The 12220-nt window shown below is 48.2% G+C and overlaps 1 protein-coding gene across 18 annotated transcripts in view; it reads right to left on the bottom strand.

The window, feature by feature from the left end:
- The window catches only part of PCDH15 (protocadherin related 15), a 696943-nt gene extending 694020 nt beyond the window's left edge, over positions 1 to 2923 (bottom strand). For 7 of the 18 annotated variants that reach the window (XM_032694772.1, XM_032694771.1, XM_032694768.1 and 4 more), the window contains exon 1: positions 2688 to 2922. The gene's annotated coding sequence lies outside the window, so the exon portion shown is untranslated. The other 11 variants (XR_004358261.1, XM_032694780.1, XM_032694781.1 and 8 more) reach the window with 6 other exon arrangements.
- Between the last annotated feature and the right edge of the window lie 9297 nt (positions 2924 to 12220).

The following is a 12220-nucleotide window of genomic DNA, read 5'->3' as shown; positions in this document are numbered from 1 at the left end:
CTTACACTTTCCCAAACGTGCGCACATACTGACATTTGGAAGTTACAGGCAAAGCAGGATATGAAAAGCTGCACTATGAAACTTTGAATAAAAACATAAGCAAGCCTGATCTAAGGGTCCCTTTACCGGTCTATGGTCATTCTCTTGAAAATTAAGCACGTGTCACCTACAGTCACTGTGCCTTCCAGAGGGTGGCATAAGGGGGCCTGCCAGATCCACAGCAGCTGAAGCAAGAGGGGAGAGCCAGTTGTCCCCGACTCGGGAGTAACCTGCCTTAAATTTTGCAAAGCTTTGGCACACCGAAATGTTTAAAGTAGGGTGGATTCCCACCCCGTTGCTGTCCGTGCCGGGTTCCGCATGTGACAAGACTGTCACTTGTGCTGCAGTGCCAACACACTCCCACTGCTGCTTCAGGAGCCTCAGCACCTCATGCACATTCCCTGATTGACCGGCCATGCAGATCGGGCTTTGCTGGGAAGCAGAAGGAGATCGCATCTTCCAGGGAGAACTGAATTTGGAAGAGTTACACAGCAAGAACAGTTTGCGTTCATTCCCAGCTTGCTACGTGGGATCTCGAGAACATTTGCTTTACCACTTCGACTATACAGTCTGATTTTATTTTTAAATCTCTCTTTTTCCCCAGTTTCCACTCATCAGAAAGCAAAACTGTTCTCAGCCGAAGTGAGAAACGTATTTGCTTAAAACGCAGACACCCCAAAGAGCCGTTTGAGAATTTTACATGTCACGAAACCTCCTCCCGTCGGGGGGTGGGAGGGAACAGACAAGGAAAATGTTTCCACCTTAACTTTTCATGATGGGATGTGGGAGCAACCTGCCTTGCAAACACTGGGGTTTTCCCCCCCACCTCGGCGGAGTCCAAATGAGTCAATGGGAACTGATTTGCATCCAACAGCCCCTTGAACTACCACGCCCCTCCCTCTATATTAACATCCACGCAGTCGTCATTAATGGCCACTGCTGGAACACGTCAGGGTCTGGAAAGCCGGCGTCTGCCTCTCCCGGCATGTGCCCCCAGATGACACCACCACCCACACGTCTGTCTTGCTCTTCCCCAGGTAATCTCACAGTGCTCAGGCTCCAGCCCCCAAAGCTACCTCACCGTTCATTTCTCAAGTTAGCACAACATTTCAAACCCAGAGCTCGGCTCAGTCACAGGGATAGATAAAATCACTGGGGTGTGTAAAAGGCAGGCAGCAGAGTCACATCACCTACCACGAGTCGGGGGACCGGGGTCACCCTGCTGACTCCCGCTGTAATTCCACTCGCAAAGCGTTCACGGGGCTTTCCGAGCCCGAGAAGGTGTCTCCCCGCAGCTTTGCAGTTACAAGGCAAGGAGCTTCCCGTCTCCCCTTCGCAGGACTCCCCAGTGCCTGACAGGCTGAGGCACTCGAGAAAAGACAGCAGGGAAGGCACCCAGCATCACGCCGCTTTCCCCAAATGAGCTCGGAAATGAGATGTAACAGCAGCCTCTCCCGCGCCAAGTATTACAAGAGCGGAATACTAAGGGGTTCCTTTATTTTATCCATTACCATATGCAGATATTAAAGTCTAAACACTGCATTTGTACACTAGCCCTTGCGAATCAACCCTACATGTCAAAGCGGCACGACAACAGTTGAGGTCACAGTCTCTCCTCTGCCTGGCGGCAGGGACCGATGGGGAAGGAGAGGAGGAGATAGGTGTTCGTCCTCGCTGGAGGAGGCTCTCCCAGCTCCGGCCGCCGAGCCCTGCCCCAGCAGGGTGGGAGCCTCCGGGCTGAGGCATCCCGAGGAGCCGCGGCAGCGCAGTCCGGCCCCCCCACACCCCGCCAGCGATCCCACCTGCGCATCCCTCCCTCCCCGCCGACTTACCCCCTTCCACCGGGAAACTTTCGGGACGGGGCCGGGCGCGGGGGCCGCCGCCCTCTCGCAGCGAGGCCCGCGGGGGCGGCCCCGGTGCCGCCGGGTCCGTGCGGGAGCGGGGGCAGCGCCGGCGCCGCTCCGCCCGCCGGGGCAGCGCCGGCTGCGGCGGTGGCTGCGCGGGGGCGGGGGGACCTGGCGGGGAGCGGCGGCGCTGCCCCCCCGGTGGAGCTCACCCCGCGGAGCTCACCCCGCGGAGCTCAGCTCACCCCGCGCTGCCGCGGCTCCGGCGCGGGGGGCGCAGGCAGAGCGGAGCTGCGCTGCGGCGGAGCGGCTGCTCGCGGCCGCCTCCCTGCATAGGCAAACGAAAAAAAAAAAAAAAAAAAAGAAGGGAGGGAGGGGTGAGGAATGAGGTTGGGGGGCGGGAGAGGGGGGCAGGAAAGAAGGCGGCAAGCATTTGCGAGGGCTCCGGGCATCCCTGCCTCGGCAGCCGGTCCTCCGCCCCCCGCTCCTGCGGGATGGAGCAGCCAACTCCCTCGCAGCCTCACCGCCCGCCTCGCTGCCCCGGCCGCGAGCACACCCAGGGCAGGACTAGCAGGGCAGACAGGGCAGGGGCTCGGGCCGCGCTCCTCCGCTCCATCCCTCCCGACACGGCGCTCCGGCAGCGCTGCGCTCCCACCCCGCGCCCCCCGCCCTGCCCGAGCGGAAGATGCTCCGCGGCGCCAGGGAAGGAGCCTCCGACAAACCCGCTCCCGGCACTTACTGATCCCAACTCCGGACCGACGCGCACCGGCCGCCGAGTCTGTGTGTTTGCTGGTGGTGCCTTACCCCCAGTTGCCACCTGTAGGCCTTTTCCCAGGGAGGATCAATGTCTCGGCTATCATCCGTCAGAATTCGGCGCGCAAAGTTTCAGGCCGGGACTCGGCACCGCGGGACCTGTTTGTCTGTCCGGGGTGCGCGGCGGGTCAGCCTCGCCACGGGCTCCCGCTCCTCCCCCGGACCGTCCCGCATAAACCTGTGCCGAATTGCACCTGCTGCAGGAACATCTGAGGCCCTGAAGGGGCAAACCTCCGGGTGTTACCTTAAAGCAGCATATACCTTCATTTCTTAGCGAACAAACTCCACGTTGGTTCAACCTTTCATCGCCAGTGTAAGGGGAAGACACCTCACAGGTGAGCGGCAGCTAAACACTGCTGGTTTCAAACGCAAATGTTCACTTTTTCGCCCCATCTGCTCTACTCATCTCCGAGATGGGACGGGACAGGCACTTCTGGGCCCCCTCACTTCTGGAAGAGAGCTTTCCCAAGCCAAGTGAGTACAAAACCCGACTTTGCCTCTTTAATCACACCGAACTCCCCTCCCCTCTTGCAATCAAACCCCTTTATTGGGTTCACCTGTGCTCCTCCCTCAAACTTCCGCGGGCAACTCCATCTGCAAAACCACCAACACCTTTTTATGAAACCTTTTATAAAGGAAAATAATCACTCCTGACCTTTCCAGTTAAGATGACCGTGTAAATTTTGCCTGTTTCAATATCATCTCAGATCCAAACGGCAAAGTAGATTTACGCACCACAAATTTTCTGCGCAGAAGCTGAATAAAACCTGAGCTTCCCCAGTATTTTCAGAGGAGCCTGTTAATTCCTTTGGAATCCTGATAGCCAACCCCAGCCTTCAGAAGGACTCAGACTATATTTCTGGAGTACTGAGGAGCTCCGACACTGCATATTAGAAAAGGAGCGCAGAGTTTAATCCGAGGCAAGCAGGATGCCGCCAGCTATTTTATATTTAGGTGCTTCTCCCCTTGACGGCGCCACGTAGCAGCACCCACCCCTCGGAGCCTCTCACTCCCCAAACTGGGGCCAGGAGCGAAAAGACTCGGGCGAAATGACTTCGCTCCTTCCAGCACCTGCTCCCGCGCGGGGCTGCGGCTCCCCCAGCTCGGGCGGCCTCGCTGTTAAAGGTGCCCTGACCCTCCGCGGGGACCCCCATCCCATCCCATCCCTCTTCGCCGCTCACCTCAGCCCGCCGCTGCCACTCCCTCTCCTTTCCCCGCGGTGCCGAGCCGAGGCGCGGGGCTGCCAAACGCGGGCAGAGTGTGCCCCCGCCTCGGCTCGGAGGGACGGCGAACTGCAGCCGCGGCACCCCCGGACCCCGGCAGTGCAGGCAGCCCCGAGACTGGGCACACCTGCCTCGCTGGGGGAGAAAAAAAAACAAACCAAAAACAAAAAACAACAAAACCTCACAAAAATAATAATAATAATAAAAAGTAAAACGCAAACTTCCCCGAAACACGGAGGAATAGCGGTGAGCTGGCACCGGTGTGAACTCTGAGAGCAGGATTCTGTTCAGGGGGGCTGGCACGGGTTTGGAAGTTAACAGGAGTGATTCCCGTGAAGTAAAAATGAATATTAATTACAGCAGCTGAAGAGGGAAGGTAATGTGTCCTGGTTCTGGCAAAGAGCCAGCTCATTGGCAAAAGTGTTGTTTAGGATTCCACCAGTTGTCCTTGTACATTTGTTTTTACAAACAAGGGATATTTGTAAAGAGCCTTGTGCACTTCAGTAAAGGCCCACAAGCTTTCTTGTATTCGTTTATTTGCTTTAAATATGAGTATTTCCTGAATATGTGAGCTTTGCAGGCTTATGCTGAAGAATTTCGGTGAACTATCAGAATAAAAATCTCAAACAGGCACGATCAGCAGCCAGTGGAATCAGGGACTCAGCCATCATTCCTTTTTTTCCTCAATATTTATGATTAACACCACACACAGAGTGAAATTTCTCCTCTGTTTGCCCCCAAAACTTATTAGCTTAAGCCCACAATCAACGTGGTAGGCCATGCCAGGTTCCTCCACTCGGTATGGCATGCAAAGAACAATTATTTAACAATAGAATCCCAAGAAGACTGGGCTTGGCTGGAGACCCCAGCAACCCCACTGCTGCTTCTGTTCCCACCACAGCCACTCACATGGAAACATGAACAGAGCTCAGAAAATGAGTTCTGTCCTGTTGGCCAGTCCTGCCTCCAAAAGAGAAGTTCCCCAAGCCACGTTTCTACTCTTTACCCTTGCATCAACTTTGCTTGACCCAGTTCAACTCATTAAATCAGCAGAAAACTAACCTGGCAGCAAAAAGCCGAGTTTCCTTCGTCTTTAACAAGCCAAGTGGGATCACTGGGAATCAGATAAGCAGCAAAGCCATTGCTGAGCAGGTCTGGACTGAGCAGATCATGCAAGTGGTGCAGGACCATCCCCTTCAGCTGCCAGTTGTTATGTTTGCTCAGCCACTCTGACCCTTTCTTCCCAGTTTCACCTGTGTAAATCCAGATTAAATCTCCCCACTGCAGCTGAGTCCAAGATTTCATCCTTCACATTCTCTGAAGTCAAAAGCAAAACTCGTATTGATTTAGATGGAGCCTTCTTATGTTCCTCTTCCCTACCAAAGTGATAAGAGCACGAATTTTAACCCTTATGGTACCCTGGTGCTTTACAGGAATCCTAGAAATATTTGAATGGCAATGTGCACTATGGAAATCAGCTCACAGTTCATGCCACAGGATCATCTGTAGGCACACAGGTGAATGAAAACCTGTGTCATGACTTGAATTCTTTCCTCTCATACTTCCTCATGCTTCTTAAACATCTGAGTTCTTCAAATTAACTATTGCAGGAAGAAAAGGAAGCCTAAGGAGGTTAAGTGTGAGGGAAATGCTGATCAGCACCTGAGCTGTTGCACTAGCCAGGTATTTCTCCATATCATTATTAGATGAGTTACAGAGATTTTAACAGAGAACCTTGTTTGCTTATAGAGAAGACCTACAGATTTGAGAGCTCAGGAGCTTTTGTGCTAATGCAGAACTCAGTAGCATTTGTCATGGTGCACAATCTTGTTTGAAAAGTAACTCTTTTAATTAGAGAAAGATTTAATTTCTACTTTGAAATTTGGTGGACGATTTTAATAAGAGAGGAGGAATTACAAGCTAAAGTGTCAAGACCTCATTAATCAAATATTTGCATGTACTTACATATAATTTAAACAACTCTGCCATTTATTTAATCTTAAAATTCAGAGTGAAAGAGCAGATTTGCCACTGTTTGTTTAGATATGGCTACATTCACTAAGCTCATGCCTGAAGCCTCTACTTAATCTGTTTTACTACTCGAAATAATTGCAAACAGGGCAATACCTTCTATTACATCCCTGCCTTCTCTTCTCTTTAAGAGAACAGTTAATCACAGGAAGAACATTTAGAGGCATTTGCAAAGTTCTGATTTTTTTTGCAATGGCCAGCTGTACTGAGAATTTGTTCAAGGATCAATGTGCATTTTATATGAATACAATTAAAGTTGTGAATATAATTCCCCAAAGCCCAAATTAAGTTCTCCTAATCCATCATGTCCTGTAACTATTGAAATGAATGGAAATTCTGTTATTGATTTCAGGGAAAGCAGGTGCAGCTCCTTTATGTGCTAGTTCATCTCAAACTATCTGTACATATATATGTGTGATGTGTATACCATATATATCTGCAGGAATACTGTATCCTCAATACCAACCAAAATCTGCTACACATAGAAAAGGTATTAATTTCATGTGATATTGGGGAAAATTTTAGCCAGGAATGTCTCACAGACATTAATTAATTTATATTACTGCAAGATGCACTGTGTCCACAACAGAGTCACGAAGACAGAAAAACCCAAACAAGCCATGCCAGAGGCCATGCTGCAAATCTTTGCAGAGGAAAGGCTGGCACCCAGAACCTGCTGTCCTCCCCATGCCCAGAGAGCCAGTCCACTCCCCCTTAATTCCAGAAACGCTGAGTGACCACTCTGCCCATCGATTGCATTTGGGGATGTGAGTGCTCAGCACTTCTCCATGTTAGGCCTGGAGGGTCCCGGGAATGAGACAAATGGAGAGTAGCCACTAAATCTGTTTTGGTTGAAGTGACTTGCTCAGCAACACACACTGAGACTGCAGCAGAAACGAGGATAAAGGAGAATTCTTCTCATTCACCTGCCTCCATCACAGGTGATCCTTTCTATTTAAGCAATCCTCTCCATTGCTCTCTTCTCCGTGCACCTTCAGATTTCTACACATGAACAGGGAATCTTCCTGATGCACACACGGATATACCAAGGTACTAATATGTGAGAGAGCTGGCAGGAGCATCTAGTGATGTAGGTAAAGATAATATTGTAGTTTCAGAACCATTGGGATTGAAGAAGCCCTCTGAGATCCTCAAGTCCAACTGTTCCTCCAGCACTGCCAAGTCCACCAAACCATGCCCTTCCGTATCACTCCTACACGCTTTTTGGACGCTCCACCATTCCCCTGGGCAGCCCCTGCCAAGGCCTGACCACCCTTTCCAGCAACAAATTCCTCCTCCTGGCCAACCTGAGCCTCCCCTGGCACAGCTGGAGGCCATTCCCTCTCCTCCTGTCCCTTGTTCCCTGGCAGCAGAGCCCGACCCCCCCGGCTCCCCCCTCCTGTCAGGGACTTGCAGAGCCAGAAGGTCCCCCCTGAGCCTCCTTTGCTCCAGGCTGAGCCCCCCCAGCTCCCTCAGCCGCTCCTGCTGCTCCAGCCCCTTCCCCAGCTCCGTTCCCTTCCCTGCACATGCTCCAGCCCCTCTAGGTCTCTCCTGTTGAGGGCCCAGAACTGGGCCCAGCCCTCGAGGTCCCTCAGCGGTGCACAGAGATGTCGAAAGGTGACACCAACGACTGGCTTTTCATAACTTTTGAATGCCTGACACTACAACTGAAGCAGCTCTTAACCAAAGCAAACTGGAGTACAGAGGAGAGGGCTGCTGTTTTCTGTGTCTTTTCTTCAAGTGAGAGCAAAGGGGGTAGAGGAATCCCAACAGTTCCCAGTTACCTATTACCAGCTGTGTGTGACACCACACAACAAGAGCAACTACATCACCTGCCAAAGAGAGGGAATGTTTTTCTTAACTGGGAAGTGGGATATTGAGGTTATTTGTTTGTTCAATCACCAACAGGTAAGACAACGTTGCATTACAAGTCCAGTCTACCCAAGTTTCTTCTCTCTGTTCCTTGAGGAGACTGTGTTTCTGCCAGTGCAACGTGCCATTATTCCTTGTGGCACAGCGTGCCAGGTTACGCTGTTTATGTTTTGACAAACTGCCAGCATTTTGCTAAGAAATCAAGTACAAAACCCAGGAAATTACCAAGTTTACATCTCAGCCAAAACTGAAAAGAATTTCATAAAGTAATAAATGCTTTTCTCTGAGTCTGAAGGTTTTCTTCCCTGGCAAGTTCCAAAGACTGATGGAAAACAACATAAGTGCTTCAGCCTCTGAAAAAACATTGTATGAGTCTCTTACAAGGGTGTATTCTAATAATCTGAAATAAATATGCTGTGCTCAGAAAGCATCATATCTAGAAAATAAGAGTGGATAATAAATAAAGACTGGATAATAAATAAATAATAAAACCTTTTGCACAGGGAAGAACAGATTCTTAACAAGCAAGCATTCTTACACTTTTCCAGACTAGGATACTGCACAGAGGGAGGTTTTGGAAAGGTCATCTCATATGGGATGCACTTCACTTGGAGCTTCTGATCCCTCTCCCTGGAAAAGGGCTGAATTACTTCAGTGACCATTGCTCTCCTACTTCTCTACAGAGCCTGGGGACAGCTGTCAAAATCAGGTGTGCTTTTTGAGGAGCTGACACTAACAAGGTTTCTATTTGCACGCTGGGGAAATACTGAAGTCAAGACTTTGATATCTGTGACTAGTACTAAAACTAATAACAACTAAGAATAATTAGCAGCTTCCAGAACACACTCAGCAGGTTTTTTTATGGCTTAGTTGTGAACACATCCATCAAGAATGATTATACCTCACCAATAACTAAATTACAAAGTTAAAACACGAATGCAGGAGGTCTACAATAACAACAACTAAACTGCCTCTATATTCTCCAAAGTCAATAAAAGTTCTGTCATTGCGTCATTTCATTATCAGTTGGGAAATCTTCTATATCTGTGGTTTATAAACACCTTTGAATAGCTTTTTAAATTATCTGCTTGCAAATAAAATATAAGAACTTGGAAAAATATTATAGAATCTTAGAATATTCTGAGTTGGAAGGGACCCAGAGGGATCATAAAGTCCAGTCCTTAAGTGATCAAACCCACAACCTTGGTGTCACTAGCACCATGCTCTATTAGCCCTTGTTTATTTAATATTGTGAAATTTGTATTCAGTATCTTAAAACAATGCCTAGAAACACTCATGTTCACCTGCTGAATTCACAATTTCCCTGCCCATGGCATGGGGCTGGAACTAGATGCTTTTTAAGGTCTCTTTAAACTGAAGCCATTCTGTGATTATTTAATTATTTAATCATCTACTCTGTTCTTCCAAAGCTTTTGGAAAGCCCAGACACACACAGCTGACTTTCACCCTCCAGACCTGATGACAGAGGGACAAACGGGTTCTGAGTGCTCGCACTCTGAATGTGGCACCTTCTACATGCTGCCCATCAGAGTGGGTCTTGCAGGTCACTTGGAGAAGTGTGTCTCAATATGTATTTCAGCATGTTGACCCTCACCTGCCTTCCAGGTTGTTCTTACGTTTCAGAGTGGTTTTAAAATATTCCAGGATTATTTACAGGAAATGCAAATTTTTCTCTTTCTCTTTTCAGAGGCCCTTTTTACACACCCGTTTGGTGTTTGACCTTTGCAGCTCCCTGCGTATGGTGTATCTAGACTTGCTGTCTCGTTAGATGTTCCACACACTACTTTTTTACAAAATAGGTTGAATGTTATATTTTTCCTATCTTCTGTGACAGGCTGCTAGGGAGTGCCTGGAATTGTCTGTGCCTTCAGTGGCTGGAAAAGACACGTTTAGTTTCCGCTGCCTGAGGCATAGGGACCGACCCCTTGAGTTAAGCAGATGGGAAAGGAACAGTCCTGGGAGGAAACACAAGCATAACCACAGCTGAAATTTGAACATAAGCATTTTCATGTTTCTTTTGATTTCTCTTCTGAGGAAGCCCAAAAGGAGGTAGATTGAGGCTGGGGAAGGAACCTGTGTGCCTGTCTCCCCCACCTTTAAATGCAGCACAAGTTCTCTGGGCTGTGACACACCAGCAATAATTGATGCAGAATTTAAAATGCATGTTTGCACTTACTCAATGAATTTACGTCAGTGTAACCCAAATATCATTCCTTCTTGTAATCACAAGAATACATCCTGATCTATACAAACTGGAAATAAAGAGTTTAGCTCATTAGAATCGTAGAATGGTAGGGGCTGGAAAGGTTCCAGTCCTCCTGCCATGGACAGGGACACCTTCCACTAGCCCAGGTTGCTCCAAGCCCCGTCCAACCTGGCCTTGGACACTTCCAGGGATCCAGGGGCAGCCACAGCTTCTCTGGGCAACCTGTTCCAAATCTCATGATATTTTCATGTCTGAATATTAAGCTATAAAGGAAATAACATTGGTTTGCAATCTTTATATTGGTATGGTTCAGTGCTGGACTTTTACATAAAAGGGTTGACCTCGCTGTTGCCCATTTCCATATGAAGCCATTTGTATTCAGTACCAAGTTATGAAATAGATAATAAAATCACACTACAGGATCAAGACAGCAACAATCTGCATTCCCTTGTTACCTGGGGACTCTTCTGCACGGGGCACAATGCCTTGTGATGGAGAAACCTGAAAGATCCTCTGTCTACCCAAAAAGAATTATAATTTTGGCATCTCTGAGCTGTGAGAAGAAATCCTGATGTCCCAGAGCTCCCATTTGTGGAGTGCACAGCTGGGCCAGTCCAGCACAGAGGCTCAGCCCCCAACAAGGGAGAAAGCACAGTTGGGAATAAAGTCAGGTGTTAACTCTACTGGAATGTTCTGGTCTAACAGCGGGGTGAAAGTCAGGTAAGTGACTTTCACAGATGTGGAACACAGGTTGCAGAGCTATAAAAGGTCTAAGAGATACAGGATGAATCTTTTAGATAGACAAATGGGCATCACATTAAAGTTGAAATGGTTCCCAAAAATATCCCACTAAAGACCTCATCAGAGCCACTTTTCCACTAGCAGTAAATGTCACACAGTAGCTTCTACCTTGCTTTTTAGGGCAGGAAGGGGAGACTGCCTTAGCCAGTAACAGGAGCAACTGGGAAGCTAGAATACAATTATTCAAAATGGATTTCTGCCAGCAGCGTGCAGCTAATAACCTTCACTCTGAGAAAAGTGTAACATTTAATGGTCAAAACGGTGAGTGTTGTTCCTCTGGTGACTTTTTCACACTAGCCTGAGGGAGAAGAGCAATCTTTGGTACTTTTAACTCCAAACCATGCCATCTTGGGTCTACTCCAGCCATTCTTTAAACACACTCACTGTCTTCCATAATTATTTCCTTACTGTTAAATGCTGGCCACCCTTGATATAAACATTTGAAACACAACCCGTGGCATTTTTCCATTATAGGCTGATGGCCAGATTTGTGCTAATCTATGTTTACATCGGTATTAAATGAGTAATAGTCTCACTGAAGTTACCCTTGATTTATGTGGGCACCAGAGAGATAAGAGCTCACACCAAAAATCTAAACAGGCCATTTATTTTTCTTAATCGGGAGAAACAGAGATAGATTTTAGGTGGATACAACAATTTAAACAATGAATTAACTTTTGAAACTACTTTTTGCTGCCTTTAAGAATCTTTTATCACTACCATTGACAACTGACTATGTCCCTGAAGCACCCTTATTCAGGAATCTTCTTAAACTAAGTGTGTTGCTGTCCCGGAGGCCTCCTAGGCTGGCACATGTATTTGTGTCCATGAAGTATTTGCAGCAGGAGAAGATGGATTTTCAATGTTCTGAGATTGACCTTTGAAGGCTTACATTACATATTGATGAGTTGCAAAGCTGGATGTCAAGAATTGACTAAATCTTGACTAACTGAAGTGTTAGTGTCTCACCAATGCAGAAAGGTATTTGGACAAGCTCAGCTTGAATCATCAACTCATCTTGTCTCAGGTGAGTTTGGACTGACAGATATTGTTAGGGAACAGCTGTTTGCATGCATTTCTTTTACAGACAGATTAGATGGAAAGTCAGCCTCTATTTAGTACAGAGAGAAAAATACTTACACAGACCACAGGGCAAGACCACAGTGCCTGACAGTCTAAAAATGCAGCGCAAGTTGTCCTCCCTCTCAGAGGCAATGCTGACTCTTCTCGATACGAGGTACACCCCTCCTCCTTAACCCTGACAACAGCACACAAGTGAAGAGGAGATAATGCAGGTGTAGCACCAGTTGGCTCTAGTCCTTCAGTGAACATTTGTTCTCCTTCCCTGTCCTTGGGCTTTCATGCCTTGA

Source organism: Chiroxiphia lanceolata, chromosome 8 (assembly GCF_009829145.1).
Source record: "Chiroxiphia lanceolata isolate bChiLan1 chromosome 8, bChiLan1.pri, whole genome shotgun sequence".
Taxonomy (NCBI): Eukaryota; Metazoa; Chordata; class Aves; order Passeriformes; family Pipridae; genus Chiroxiphia; species Chiroxiphia lanceolata.
The sequence above is the reverse complement of the archived record's forward strand: the minus strand, read 5'-3'. Positions and strand labels throughout refer to the sequence as shown.